Raw genomic sequence first — 14,532 nt, 5'->3', positions numbered from 1 at the left:
AAATGACATGAAATTGGTGACCGTTTTGAAGTTATTTGAGAGAGATACAACTTTTATGAAGACACGCTTCTCATTTGAAGCTCCCATAAAAAGTTAAGCCAGGTGGAATATTGAGACATATGGCTTGACACTTCCACCTAAATTTTCTCCAAGTTCCAAGATCCAAATGAAAAAGTGTTCAACATAAAACTTGTTCCTCTTGATCTCACCTTTCCAAAGAGCTAAATTTCATTCATTTTGGACTTGAAATGCTTAGGCTGCGCATTGCTTAAACAGGGTGATATCATTTGGCATGGATCCAACTGCAAGCAACAATTAACATGTGCCTTGCAATCTAAGTTAACTCTAACATATCTAATCATTAATTTTGGACCTTCAGCTATCATTTCATGGGCCTATGTGCGCCCATGCATCACTCCATCATGATTTTGCCAATTTTGGAAAGTGGAGAGAGTGTGAAAATATCACATGGATTCATCTATATATAGATCCGCATTTGCTCATAATTAACAGACACATTGCGCCAGCTTTGACTCCCCATTGAAAACCCTTCACTCTCATAGGATAAACCTGATAAATTCATTTAAATTTGAGCTTGAATCTCCAATGTTTTGGAATTCAATTCTCCAGGAATCCATTGCTTCTAAACCTTTTCATTCCTCTCCTGCAAGCAATTAGAGTGAGTTCAAGTGCAAGCAAGCTCAAGATCCATCAAGATCAAACCTCCATTGGAGGTAATTTGTAGAAATTTTCAACTCTTTGATTCTCTCAATTTATTGCTCAATTCCATTGATTCTTTGGTTGTCTGAAGTCCTACCAATGTAGGCAAGAAGATTGAGTTGCTTTGAGGCTAAATCGAAGCAACTCAGTTCATGTACCTCAGATTTCAATTCCACATATCTCTGAATATATTTGGAATTGGAGCAATTGGAGGTTAGATTCGAGCTTAGTGCCATTTTCTCTTTAAGATCATGTCCTTGTTTCCTTTTTTTGGTGATGGTTTATCTTGACCAGTCCGGTGAGTGCCACCGGAGAAGATGACCGGAGCTCTGGCTCCGGCGATGATCTGGACAATCTCTGAACCATAGGATCCATCCTCCATGTTTTAATCTTGATCGTCCCTTGTGAATACCACTTGTGCCATGCGGTTGACTCAGGTCTTTGGGGAATATGCCAATACAGTAAAAAACTATCCACAGCGGATACTTCGGATAAAATCTGGATGAAAACAATCCACTAAGGGACTTCGCTGGGATGTCCACAAGGACACTCCTGGGGAAGCAGCGGGACGAGGTATTGTCGGTTATTGGGTAATAAGCTCAAGGAGACATGTGATCTGAACGCCAGGTATGAGGGTGAGAGATACAACATGCTCAGGAAGAGATGAATATCCAAGACCGGCATAAGGGTGAGAGATATCAAAACTTCAAAACGTCTGAGGAAAACCTAAAAGGTATACTTCAACTCAGGGATTCTGACTCCACAGAGGAAAAAAAGTCATAATAGGGAGCAGAGAGGAAGGAACACCAGGGATACCGGTTACTGGGCATATAATAGGTGACCAACCAAGGCGTGAATTGGGGAATATTCCCAAAACACTTATCATCCAAAAGAGGGCTAAAAGCAAACTCGATTACAGGATGGATATTCGACTCCACAAAGGGGATACGAATCTTACTCAACTGGGGAACAACAAAAGGCTTCAGACCCGAGAGTGCATGAGATATACTATCTATTACCGTCAGAACATAGGTAATATACTCGCATGGACGATTATCCACAACCGGTTACTGGGTTAATAAAGGATAAATCGACCGAAAAGAAAAGGCATCGGGATACCAAAACTAGGTATATAATGATGACCAATTCAGGGGAGAAACAATCATTACCAACAACAACAAGGTAGACGAGAGATGACCCGTTGGGGATAAATTGCATAATCAGGGCAATTATCCAAGCAGATGAGGGGATATCATCATCGAGTATTGGGTGAAGATAACTGTCACCAATTAAAGATGAGCAAAAATAGTTACTCTGCAAAAAGGGAAGAAATAGGGTTTACAACTACCGGTATGAGGGTAGAGAAACACAGACTCCGCCGGGGATAATAATTACTTATTATTGAGCACTTATTCATTTACCACGGGGAAACAGGAAAAGAGTCTCAAGAGACCGATCTAGGATCAAACTAGATAGGCACACCAAATCAAGACTTGTCCCGGTGAGGATATAACTCAATGGGGAAAACCATCCCAGTATATGTGTTAGGAAGGAACAAAAACAATCAACATCAACGAGGATATAACCCGGTGGGGAATATGGAAGAAAGGATAGACGCTTTCTGCTTATGGAGCTGACTCTATATGGAGAGATCAGACACACACATCTGCTCGGGGAAGTATATCACCAAATAGCAGGAGACAGCAAACAACGATATATGGCAAAGAATGCAACATGAATATCTGAATGTTATAATTATGCATGAATATGCATGGTTTATGTATGCTGACAAACAGACATATCTAACACAACCAGGTCCAGGAATCAACCACCCGGTACTACATCTCAAGAGAGAAAGCCAAGTTCACCGGAGAGTATCCGATCTGCTGGGGATCAGAGATACCAGGAAGCAAAGAACTCTGCAGGGGATGAATCATCAATCATTCCAGCTGGGGACGAGAGTTATCACAGACAAGGTCCATCACACCAACAACTCTATTGGGGAATCTATCCGAGGAGATAAAGGACTTATCGGGATCAACCACCAAATACTGCTCTTGCCCAAAGAGATCCAAGCTACTGAGGAAGAAAGATTGCTACTCTGCTGAAGGGAAGAGAGGTGACTCTCAACAAGCAATCCACTTGGTAGGATAAACCACAAGGGGTTCCGGAGGGAGGAGATACAGTCATGCCAGGAATATGGACAAAAATCTTACCCTGTTGGGGATCGTACCACCCTTGGGAGAGCACTGAGGATCTCCTAAGTATCCTTTCGTCATTGTGAATGTTCACTTTGTTTAAAAACAAATTATAACAAAATTTGATCGTTTAAAACAATGATATTTTCTTAATCAAAACATGCAAAACATTTGTTGAATAGAAACAGATAAGAGTGCCAATAATTGGATAAAAGGCTCAAATTTATTTGATAGAATGGTAGTCTGCGAATGGCAAGACTCCATAGATCTTTACAAATTTGAAATTGGTGATATATATTGGAAAAGGACTACATTGAACATAATGACCATTTCTCCACCAATTCTGAATCCGATGTATTTGAAGCTTTGGTTGATAATGAGCAAGAATATCTGACAATTGACAGTTGTGGAACAAAGTCTTGTCAGGATGCAGTTACTTGCCAAATCCCTAATTTTTGCCTAGATTGCCCCAGGATGAGGTACTCAATCTAGCGGGATACATATATTCATTTTTTATGTCTCTAACTTTTACCTGGACCTCCCTTTCGGGTTTTCAATCCACCGAGACGCTCATTTTTGCCTAAGTCGCCCTTTCGGGTTTTCAACTTAGCGAGCTATTCAGTTTTTCTTTATCTTTTTAGGTGAAGTATTTCTTGACTGCATCTGAATTCACAGGACGAGTGAAATTCTCCCCATCCATAGTTGTAAGTATCAAAGCACCGCCTGAAAAGGCTCTCTTAACAACATACAGACCCTCATAGTTTGGAGTCCACTTGCCCCTGGAATCGGGCGCGAAAGACAAGACTTTCTTGAGCACGAGGTCACCTTCTCGAAACACACGAGGCTTGACCTTATTATCAAAAACTTTCTTCATTCTTTGCTGATGTAACTGACCATGGCACGTAGCCGTCAATCTCTTCTCTTCAATCAAATTCAGCTGGTCGTAACGACTCTGAACCCATTCAGCATCAGTCAACTTGGCCTCCATCAAGACTCTCATTGATGGGATCTCCACCTCTACTGGGAGTACAACCTCCATACCATAAACAAGAGAGAAAGGGGTTGCCCCTGTTGAAGTGTGGACAGATGTACGATAGCCATGCAAAGCGAATGGCAACATCTCATGCCAATCTCTGTACGTAACAACCATCTTATGGATAATTTTCTTAATGTTCTTATTAGCAGCTTCAACAGCCCCATTCATCTTGGGTCTGTAAGGAGAAGAATTATGATGTGCAATCTTGAACTCGCTACACAGCTCTGTCATCATTTTGGACACCATATCAGTAATGATCTTATTTGGCACACCATATCGGCATATGAGTTGATTCTTGATAAACTTCACGACCACCTGCCTGGTCACATTTACATACGACGCCGCTTCAACCCACTTGGTGAAGTAATCAATTGCTACAAGAATAAATCTGTGTCCATTGGACGCTTTCGGCTCTATCATGCCAATCAGGTCAATTCCCCACATGGAGAAAGGCCATGGTGATGAGATCACATTCAAAAGTGTCGGGGGAATATAAATCTTATCAGCATAAATCTGTCACTTATGGCATTTCTTCACAAATTTGCAGCAGTCAGACTCCATTGTCAGCCAATAGTAGCCTGCTCTCAACATCTTTCTAGCCATGGCATGTCCATTGGAATGAGTACCAAATGAACCCTCATGGACCTCAGTCATCAACAGGTCTGCTTCGTGTCTATCCACGCATCTGAGCAGAACCATGTCAAAATTTCTTTTGTAAAGCACTTCTCCATTGAGGTAGAAACTGCCTGACAATCTCCTCAAAGTCTTCCTATCTTTTACAAATGCCCCAGGAGGGTAAATCTGGCTCTGAAGGAAACACTTGATATCATAATACCACAGCTTATCATCTTTTACTTCTTCTACTACAAATACATGAGCTGGTCTGTCCAAGCGCATCACGATGATATTGGGGACTTCATTCCACAATTTAACCACAATCATTGAAGCAAGCGTAGCAAGAGCATCTTCCATCCGATTCTCATCTCGAGAAATATGATGGAAGTCAACCTCAATAAAGAACGTTGAAATCCTCCTCGCATAATCTCTGTATGGAATGAGGCAAGGATGATTCGTTTCTCATTCACCCTTAATCTGATTAACAACGAGGGCCGAATCACCATATATATCAAGATGCTTGATCCTTAGATCAATACATTCCTCCAATCCCATAATACAGGCCTCATACTCAGCCATATTATTCGTGCATTTGAAATTTAGCCTTGCTGTAAAAGGAATATGCGCGCCCTAGGGAGTAATAATCACGGCCCTAATACCATTTCCATACTGATTTACAGCGCCATCAAACACCATACTCCATCTGGAACCAGGCTCTGGCCCTTCATCAAGTGTAGGCTCATCACAATCTTTCACTTTCAAATACAAAATTTCCTCATCCGGGAAGTCATACTGAACTGACTAATAATCTTCAATAGGCTGATGTGCCAAATGGTCAGCCAAGATACTACCTTTAATAGCCTTCTGAGCTCGATACTCAATATCATACTCAGATAAAAACATCTGCCAACGGGCAATTCTCCCTGTTAAAGCAGGCTTCTCGAAGATGTACTTGATTGGATCCATTCTGGATATCAACCAAGTCGTATAATTTATCATATACTGGCATAAGCGCTTAGCAGCCCAAGTCAAAGCACAACATGTCTTTTCAAGCATTGAGTATCGAGACTCATAATTAGTGAACTTCTTACTCAGGTAGTAAATAACATACTCCTTCTTCCCTGATTCGTCTTGGTGACCAAGGACACAACCCATCGAGTCTTCAAGAACAGTCAGATACATGATCAAAGGTCTTCCCTCTACAGGCGGAGACAGAATCGGAGGCTCAGACAGATATTCTTTAATACTGTCGAAAGCTTTTTGGAAATCCTCGGTCCAATCATGGGACTGATCTTTCCGGAGGAACTTGAATATAGGCGCAGATGTGGCAATCATGTGGGATATGAATCTGGAGATATAATTCAAGCGGCCAAGAAAACCTCGGACTTGCTTCTCAGTTTTGGGCGCAGGCATCTCTTGTATTGCTTTGACCTTTGCAGGATCAACCTCAATACCTCTTTCACTAACAATGAAGCCCAATAACTTGCCAGAACGGACTCCAAATGTACACTTGTTGGGATTCAGACGAAGCTTATATTTCCTCAAACACTGGAAAAGCTTCAGCAAATGCTCTACATGTTCAACTTCCGTTCTTGACTTAGCAATCATATCGTCAACATATACCTCAATCTCCTTGTGCATCATATCATGAAACAAGGTGGTCATAGCTCATTGATACGTGGCTCCGGTGTTCTTCAAACCGAAGGGCATCACTCGATAACAGAATGTTCCCCAAGGTGTGATGAATGTTGTCTTCTCCATATCCTCGGGTGCCATTTTAATCTGGTTATATCCGGAAAATCCATCCATAAACGAGAAGACTTTGAATTTAGTTGTATTGTCTACCAATATATCAATATGTGGTAGAGGGAAATCATCTTTCGGACTAGCTTTATTCAAGTCTCTATAGTCCACACACATCCGGACTTTTCCATATTTCTTAGGCACGGGCACAATATTGGCCACCCATTGAGGATATATAGAAGTCACCAGGAACCCCGCATCAATTTGCTTCTGAACTTCCTCTTTGATCTTCACTGCCATATCAGGATGAGTTCTTCTGAGCTTCTGCTTTACAGGCATGCACTCAGGCTTTAGAGGTAGGAAATGTTGCACAATATCAGTATCTAGACCAGGCATGTCTTCATATGACCAGGCAAAGACGTCAACATATTCTCGTAGCAACTTAATCAACCCCTTCTTAACAGATTCTTCCAGAAGTGCCCCAATCTTTACCTCTCGCACACAATCTTCAGACCTCAAGTTGACTGTTTCCAGATTCTCAAGATGCGGCTGAATGATCTTCTCTTCATGCTCAAGTAGTCGGGTGATCTCATCAGGAATCTCTTCAACATCATCTTCCTCTGCCTCAAATACAGGGAATTCAAAATTGGGAGATGGTGTTGGGTCATTATGTTCAATGGGTTTAGAAATCAACTTACATAATGATTTTGGATATGAAAAGATTTAGAATTCAAACAAGGCAAATCATTATGTAGATGAAAAGATTGATTTTATTCTTATTTTTAGGGTTTTATGTGATCACCAATTTCATGCAAAAGCGAAAAGGGAAAATAAATGGGAAAAACAAACATTTAACATGAATTTATTGAATGAAAATATCATTGTATTTATGTTGCCAACAATGTTATCACACCTCCTTTTGGCATGGGAGAAGGGTTTTTAAACAAAGTGATCATTACGTTGACTTATGGACAACTGTTGGAATATCCACAGCGACCCAATTGTTGCAGACCCCTCCAGGGATGATGAAATTTCCAGAATCCTTTGTATCTTCTTCTAAAATGGTAGCAGCCTCCTCATCTAGACCAGTGTGGAATGAAACCTCCACTCTTGAACATCCCTTGCTTGTTGAAAGTACCAGAAGAAAAACCTATGCCAGCCCGGGACTCGTTGTCTTCTAACTCAATCATTTTTCCTAAACCAGTGGTTGCACCACGCTCAATGGCCAACTTTGCATCTTTGTAGGAAGCAAATGAAGGAGTTCTCTTCTCAATAGGCTCAGCTGTAGATAAAGCTTGGAAAGGAGTTCCAATTTCAACCTCAGCATCTATATAATAGAAGGAAGACAAATGGCTAACCAGGAGAGCCCTTTCTCCCCTTACCACCACCAATTTCTTATTTCTCACAAATTTCAGCTTCTGGTGTAGGGTGGACGTCACGGCGCCTGCCTCGTGAATCCATGGTCTGCCTAAGAGACAACTATATGATGGGTGAATATCCATAACCTGGAAGGTAATTTGGAAATCACTTGGTCCGATTTTGATTGGGAGATCAACTTCCCCAATCACAGTTTTGCGAGGCCCATCGAAAGCCTTCACAACTACTCCATTCTGCCTCATGGGAGGCCATTGATATGATAGTTTTGAGAGAGTGGACTTTGGCAATACGTTCAATGATGACCCAGTGTCCACCAGTACATTGTACATGGCATCGTCACTACAACCCATGGATATATGTAACGCCAAGTTGTGGTCTCTTCCCTCCTCAGGGAGATCAGAATCACAAAAGCTCAGGTTGTTACAAGCAGTAATGTTTGCAACAATGCTATCGAATTGCTCCAAAGTGACATCGTGATCCACATATGCCACATCCAACACCTTCTGCAGAGCCTCTCGGTGTGGTTCTGAGTTCAGAAGCAATGATAACACAGATATTTTGAATGGCGTTTGTAGAAGCTGGTCTACAACATTGTGCTCGCTTTTCTTGATGAGCCTCAGCATCTCATCACAGTCTTCTTTCACATTGCCACTAGGGCCAACAGATGTAGGAGTTTTCAGTACGGAGGAGGGCTTAACAGCAAGTGCCGGATTCGGAGAATTCACAGCGTTCCCGATCGGGCGTTCAACAAAATCAGCATTAATTTGAGGCTTTGGCGGCGCTGAAAATACACGGCCACTGCGGGTCAAACCGCTAACATCGGCAATATTCACAACAGAAGAAGAGGGCAAGGACACCTCTTTCCCATTCTCTACTGCTACGGCGTTGTAGCGACAGGGAACTGCCTTTTCAAAAGAGTAAGGCACAGGACCAACAGGCTTAATGATCAGAGCGGGAGAAGCCTTCTGCTTGCTACCATGGTACTTGATGATAACAGGCTCGGGTATCCGGAACACTGGGGAGATCACATTGACCTCAGGCTCATTTTCATCAACATTCCTGTTTTGAAGGATCTCAATGACTCCTTCGTCCAGCATTTCCTGAACATCCTTCCGCACCTGGCAACAACCCAATCGGTTAACAGAGCAGACTCGGCATCTATCATGGTCATGCTCATAATGACTGTAGTCACACAACAAACGATGCATCTGGACCAGAGACTGTTGAATATGACTGACATATTTGACCTTGTATTTTCCAGGGCAACCCTGGACCATGTTGACAGATTTCCCATGTTCGGGCAATGGGTTCTTCTTCACATTAGGGCCTACGTCCTCAAAACATAAAATACCACACCTCACAAGGTCTTGAACCTTGGTATTCAAAGGGTAACAATTCTCCACGTCGTGGCCGGGAGCACCAGAATGGTAAACACAATGTAACTCAGGCTTATACCACCACTAGGGGTTAGCAGGTATAGCCGGTGGGTCTCTTAGAGTAATCAACTTCCTTTCTATCAAAGAGGGATATAACTCTGCGTACGTCATAGGAATAGGATCGAAGGTGACCCTTTTCCTCTCGTAACTCGTGCTGGTTTGATTACCATTTCGAGGCCGGTAGGCCTGCTGCTGCAGTCGGTGCTGTTGTTGCTGATATTGCGGATGTGGTTGCTGATTGTTACATGAGCCACCTGGTGCTGGTTACTGGCGGGACGCACAGTCTTCCTCCTCACAGAGGGTCTTCTTGGTTTCTCATGGGAGATCACAGCATGTGCCTCTCCATCTTTCTTCTTTGCAAACGCCCCATAACGTTTGGCAGAAGAGCCTTCTTCTCTGGTTAACCGTCCTTCACGGACCCCTTCTTCTAGACGCATCCCCATATTCACCATCTCGATGAAGTCAGAAGGAGCGCTAGCAATCATCCGCTCATAATAAAAAGAACTTAAAGTCTTCAAAAAGATCTTAGTCATCTCTTTCTCTTCTAGCGGAGGCACAATCTGTGCTGCCACCTCTCGCCACCTCTGAGCGTACTCCTTAAATGTTTCTTTATCCTTCTGAGACATGGCTCTCAATTGATCTCTATCGGGAGCCATATCCACGTTGTACTTGTACTGCTTGACGAAGGCTTCGCCGAGATCATTGAAGGATCGGATGTTCGCGCTGTCTAAACCCATGTACCAACGCAAAGCGGCACCGGACAGACTGTCCTGAAAGTAGTGGATGAGTAGTTGGTCATTATCGGTTTGAGTCGACATCTTCCTGGCATACATGACCAGGTGGCTGAGAGGACAAGTATTTCCTTTGTACTTTTCAAAATCAGGGACCTTGAATTTCACAGGGATCTTCACATTTGGAACCAAGCACAGTTCGGCAGCAGACTTGCCGAAAAGATCTTTCCCTCTGAGAGTTTTCAATTCCTTGCGAAGCTCAAGAAATTGATTGTTCATAGCATCCATCTTCTCATAAACATCTGGACCCTCAAACGGCTCAGAATGGTAGATGGTGTCGTCTACCTTGGGCAAAGTATGCACGATAGGAGGAGGAACGGCAAGGACCGGGCTAGATGCCGACAGAGAAGCAAAGGTAGGAACAGGACCCTCAGGCATGAAATTGGGAGGCATCCCCCACGGGAACCCGGTTGGCATGGCTGTTGGAACAAAGTGTGCACTGGCAGCGGGCACAGTAGAGGAGACAATCTCGGAGATAACTGTCCTCTGGGGAGGAGTTGAAGGTGTCGGAGAAGACTGGCTCTGGGCAGCCATGAGTGACTCCATTAGGGCAGTCAATCTGGCCACTTCCTCTTTCAGCTCGCGGTTCTCTTGCTCTAAGTGATGCATCAGTCTTGAAATGTTGGCTCTAGTGTAGTACCGGTGAGTCAGCTTGTCTTCAAAATAAATGAAGGACACAGAGTTAGACCACAGGGCAAGGGACCGGAAACAAAACCTGCTTATGCATATGATGCATGCAATGTTTGTGCATATGATTTGTTTTTTTATTTCAAAGGAACTTTAGAGTTTTATTTGCAAATTCTGGAAATATTAAGCATTTTATCACATATGGAAATATATCATCAAATAATATCAGGGAAAAGAAGTGCAGCATCGTCAATCATATACAAGAGAAAAGGAAAATAATGATCCTATGGATCCCTAGAAACAATCATCCAAAGCTCGGGACACAGGAAGATAAGATGCGCGAAGCCTCTTCACCTCCCTCTCGTAGGCTGCCTCCATATCGGCCTTCTCTTTGGCGAGTCGATCATACTTCCTCTTCCAAAACATAGAAGACTGAGGAAGTAGAGAAGTCCATACATCATCAGGGTCATCAATAACCTGATGCTCAAGAAACTCAATCAACGCATCCTTCTCCTTAATCTGCTGAAGCAACTCTTCACGTTCACGGATCCAGGCACGTGAACGGTCTTCGTCTCTCAACTCCTCTACTCCTTGATTAGGGAGGGTTGAAGGCCCAGCCATAATCATAGGTGTAGGTCTCGGATACTCGTAAGGCATGAGATACTCAGACGCCCTCTTCCTAACCCAAACAGTGTAAGGCTCCAAAGCGATGCAATTCTTAGGACCCAACTCTTTCCTTCCTTTCTTATGAATCTTGCGCCAAGCACGGACCATCCTAGCTTTCAAGCCTTGGGAATCTTTACCATCCTGAAAGAATACACCCTCTAACAGAATGTTATTGGGTTTATCCTTTAAGGGGAACCCAAGCTGCCGACGTGCCAAAACAGGATTGTAGTTAATCCCACCACATGTACCAAGAAGAGGTACATTGGAGAATTCGCCACAAGAGTCAATAATCCGCACACCATCATACACATGGTTATACCAAGAGATATCATCATTAGTGAGAGACATAAGTCTCGTGGACCACGGTAGACATTCCTTGTTCTCCTTGAAGGCGACCGTCTGAGGTAAGTGAGAAATAAACTGTTAGACTATGGCACGGATCTGGAAGGTGGGGGGGGTTGAATAGATCCCAATTAAAATTTGAGTCGGCGCTACCAATTAAAAATTGGTTTTGAAAATTTGTTTTAAGTGCGGAAGCGGCCGAGGAAAATATAGTCTAAAACGAACTGTTATTGGAAAACCGGATATGCGTCTAGCCTATGGATTAGTGATAATGTAGAATAAGAATCACTACACTAGTCACACTATCAATGATTTATTTCACTTGCTAGGATTCCTAGTTCCAATTATTCAAAGAGCAAACCAAACTAGATACACAACTAAGATAATTTTGGTTTAGGCAAATTATCAAACACTTGGTGTGCAAAAACACTCCAAGTGATATTTATGTTGAGTAAGTGATTCCAATTAGTCTAGTACAATATTTTATTGTACTTTGGATTCAGAAACAGAGTTTTAACTTCTTACTCAATTAATATCAAGGTTTGATAAAAGTGCTTATACAAAAATCACTTATTTTTAAGCCAAAAACAAATATGCTGAAAAATAGAGAAGACAAAGATTTGATGAGGCAGTTCCCCCGTCGTCCTCGCTTCGGGGTACGTCTGCCCTCAATTCTAAAACTAGAATTGAGATTGCTTTAATAGATATCACCTGTTGAGTATAACAGTTTATACAAGGATTGACAAGCAAATATACAACAGAATTCTCAAGACGCTGAATGTTGCTTCCACTCCTTGTTCCTTGATTCACGGTGAATCAAGTCCTTCGATTGTTGTTGATAGACCTCTGATTCCAGCCCCTTTGTTGAATAACCCTCAGTTCTTCAAACCCTCGGCCCGGCTGATCTCAACTACAACAAATCGAACCCGAAATCTTCCCTTCAATATCACTGAATCCGCTACTAGATTGATGAAGACTTCCTCTTCTCAATCACCTTCGCTCAGCTGAAAATTGATGAAGAATTCGTCCAAAACCCCCAAAATCAAACCAGTCTTGGAGGACAAAACCCTAAAGGTTTTATTCAAGAAAAAACCTGTCGCAAGCTTCAACCCGAACTGGATTCCCCAATCTCGGCTTCGAACGTTATCACCTTTAAACAATCACAAAGCACTTCAAAAATGGTTGTGTGTAATTGATGTGTTGTGAGATGTTGAAGATGAAGATGAAGAATCTTGGACACCTATTTCACTTTTTCTTGTTCTTTGTACACTTGAATCAATTTTGTCAAATGTTAGTTGAAACAAGTAACTAAACTTCTATTTATAGTAACAAACCAACCAACCCACTTAACAGCTTTTCAAACAGAGTGGGAAATACTTGAAAACTAAATTTGCGCACGAACGGTCGACCATAGCAGGTCTATGCGTCGACGCATAGCCTGCAGTTTTGGATAGTTTGAAAAACACATCAGTATGCGTCGACCATAGGTCGGCGTGCGCTGACCCGTGGTTCATGCGCTGACCCCTGCGGTCGACTCAAGCCTTTTGTGCGCTGACCTGTGAGGAAATGCACTATGTTATGCGCCAACCCTACGGTCGACTCAAACCCTGCAAATCTGCAAAAATTCAGGTTTTTGTGGTTTTCATGCATTTTGTCTTGACCACATTTTATCCACATATGTTTTATGAAATATAATAGTTTAGATGAGCATAGAAAAGGATATGATAGGTGATATATTGCATTTGTTTTGTAGAGGTGGAATCGACAATGCCGATTCATCCATGGTGGTAATTTGTCATCATCGAAACCTATGATCGTATGTTGTATGACAATTTGCCCTTACATACTCCCCCTTTTTGATGATGACAACCTGTGTGAAACCAAAGAAAAAACAACATGCAATATTTACACACACTCCCCCTTTCTTTTGTAATCTAAGGCTGGCTGCAAAACAAACTGTTAATTGTTGTGAATATCTTAGCTTGGCTTTGGTACATGCTCTTCTCCCCCTTTGACAACCTCAAAAAGAGAAAGAGAACTATTATTCAACTTAACATGACATTCAACAGGAGATAGCGAATCATATAACAATACCACACCAAATATTATTACTGAACAAATTGAAAAGGAGATAACATTAAACTAGATTAACAAACAAGCATAACAGATAATAAGTTCAGTCAAACAACAAAAGTACAAATGCACATGCAGTGTTATGCCCTAATGGCCTCGTCCTCGACCGAAACAAACATCCGTTATTTGGTCAACAACACTACTTAGATACTTGAGGCCCACATCGACGGACCGCTCCTGTCGTGCAAATGTTTTGGTGAATGCTGCATATGTTGCCATTCACCCCAGCCACCATGGTTGGGGGCATCTTCTTCAGTCGAATAGGTATTCTGAATCCAAGCGGTGTTTGTGTAGTTGTGTGTGTCTGCTTGTGGGGAACTATCATGCTGCTCAAATGCTTGTCCTGCTCCTTCTTCTTCGTTTTCCTCTTGGTCTTCTTCTTCACTTTCATCACTTTCATCATATTCTTCAACACTCGTAGGAACATACCCCCTGCGAACAAATTTGTATGTTCGCTCATCACACCAAAAGTATCCCATCATAGAGAGAGTTTTTGGGCTGAATTCTTTATCTGAGGAAATAGAGGTATACGGAAAGGACGGATAATCAACGTCGGCTGCAGTAAGAACCTCTTGAATAAAAGATCCATAGGCAAGAGTCGTTCCTCGTCCAGAGTCTCGTAAACTGAACATCCTACTAGCAATGTAGTAGGGCCAGTTTATTTTGCGCTGATTTTTCAGGATATATATGAGATGAACCTCAGCCTGTTCAACTCGGGAAAGGCCATCCTTCTTAGGCCGCAGGATGCATGACACAATCCACTGGAGAATGCGCTCACCTGTTTTCAGCTTACCGGCAGTGACAGTTCGTGGGAACGCATCACTGTTCACAATGTGGTCTGGGTAGGG

The sequence above is a fragment of the Lathyrus oleraceus genome, chromosome 3, assembly GCF_024323335.1.
Source record: "Lathyrus oleraceus cultivar Zhongwan6 chromosome 3, CAAS_Psat_ZW6_1.0, whole genome shotgun sequence".
NCBI classification, from domain to species: domain Eukaryota; kingdom Viridiplantae; phylum Streptophyta; class Magnoliopsida; order Fabales; family Fabaceae; genus Lathyrus; species Lathyrus oleraceus.
The sequence above is the reverse complement of the archived record's forward strand: the minus strand, read 5'-3'. Positions refer to the sequence as shown.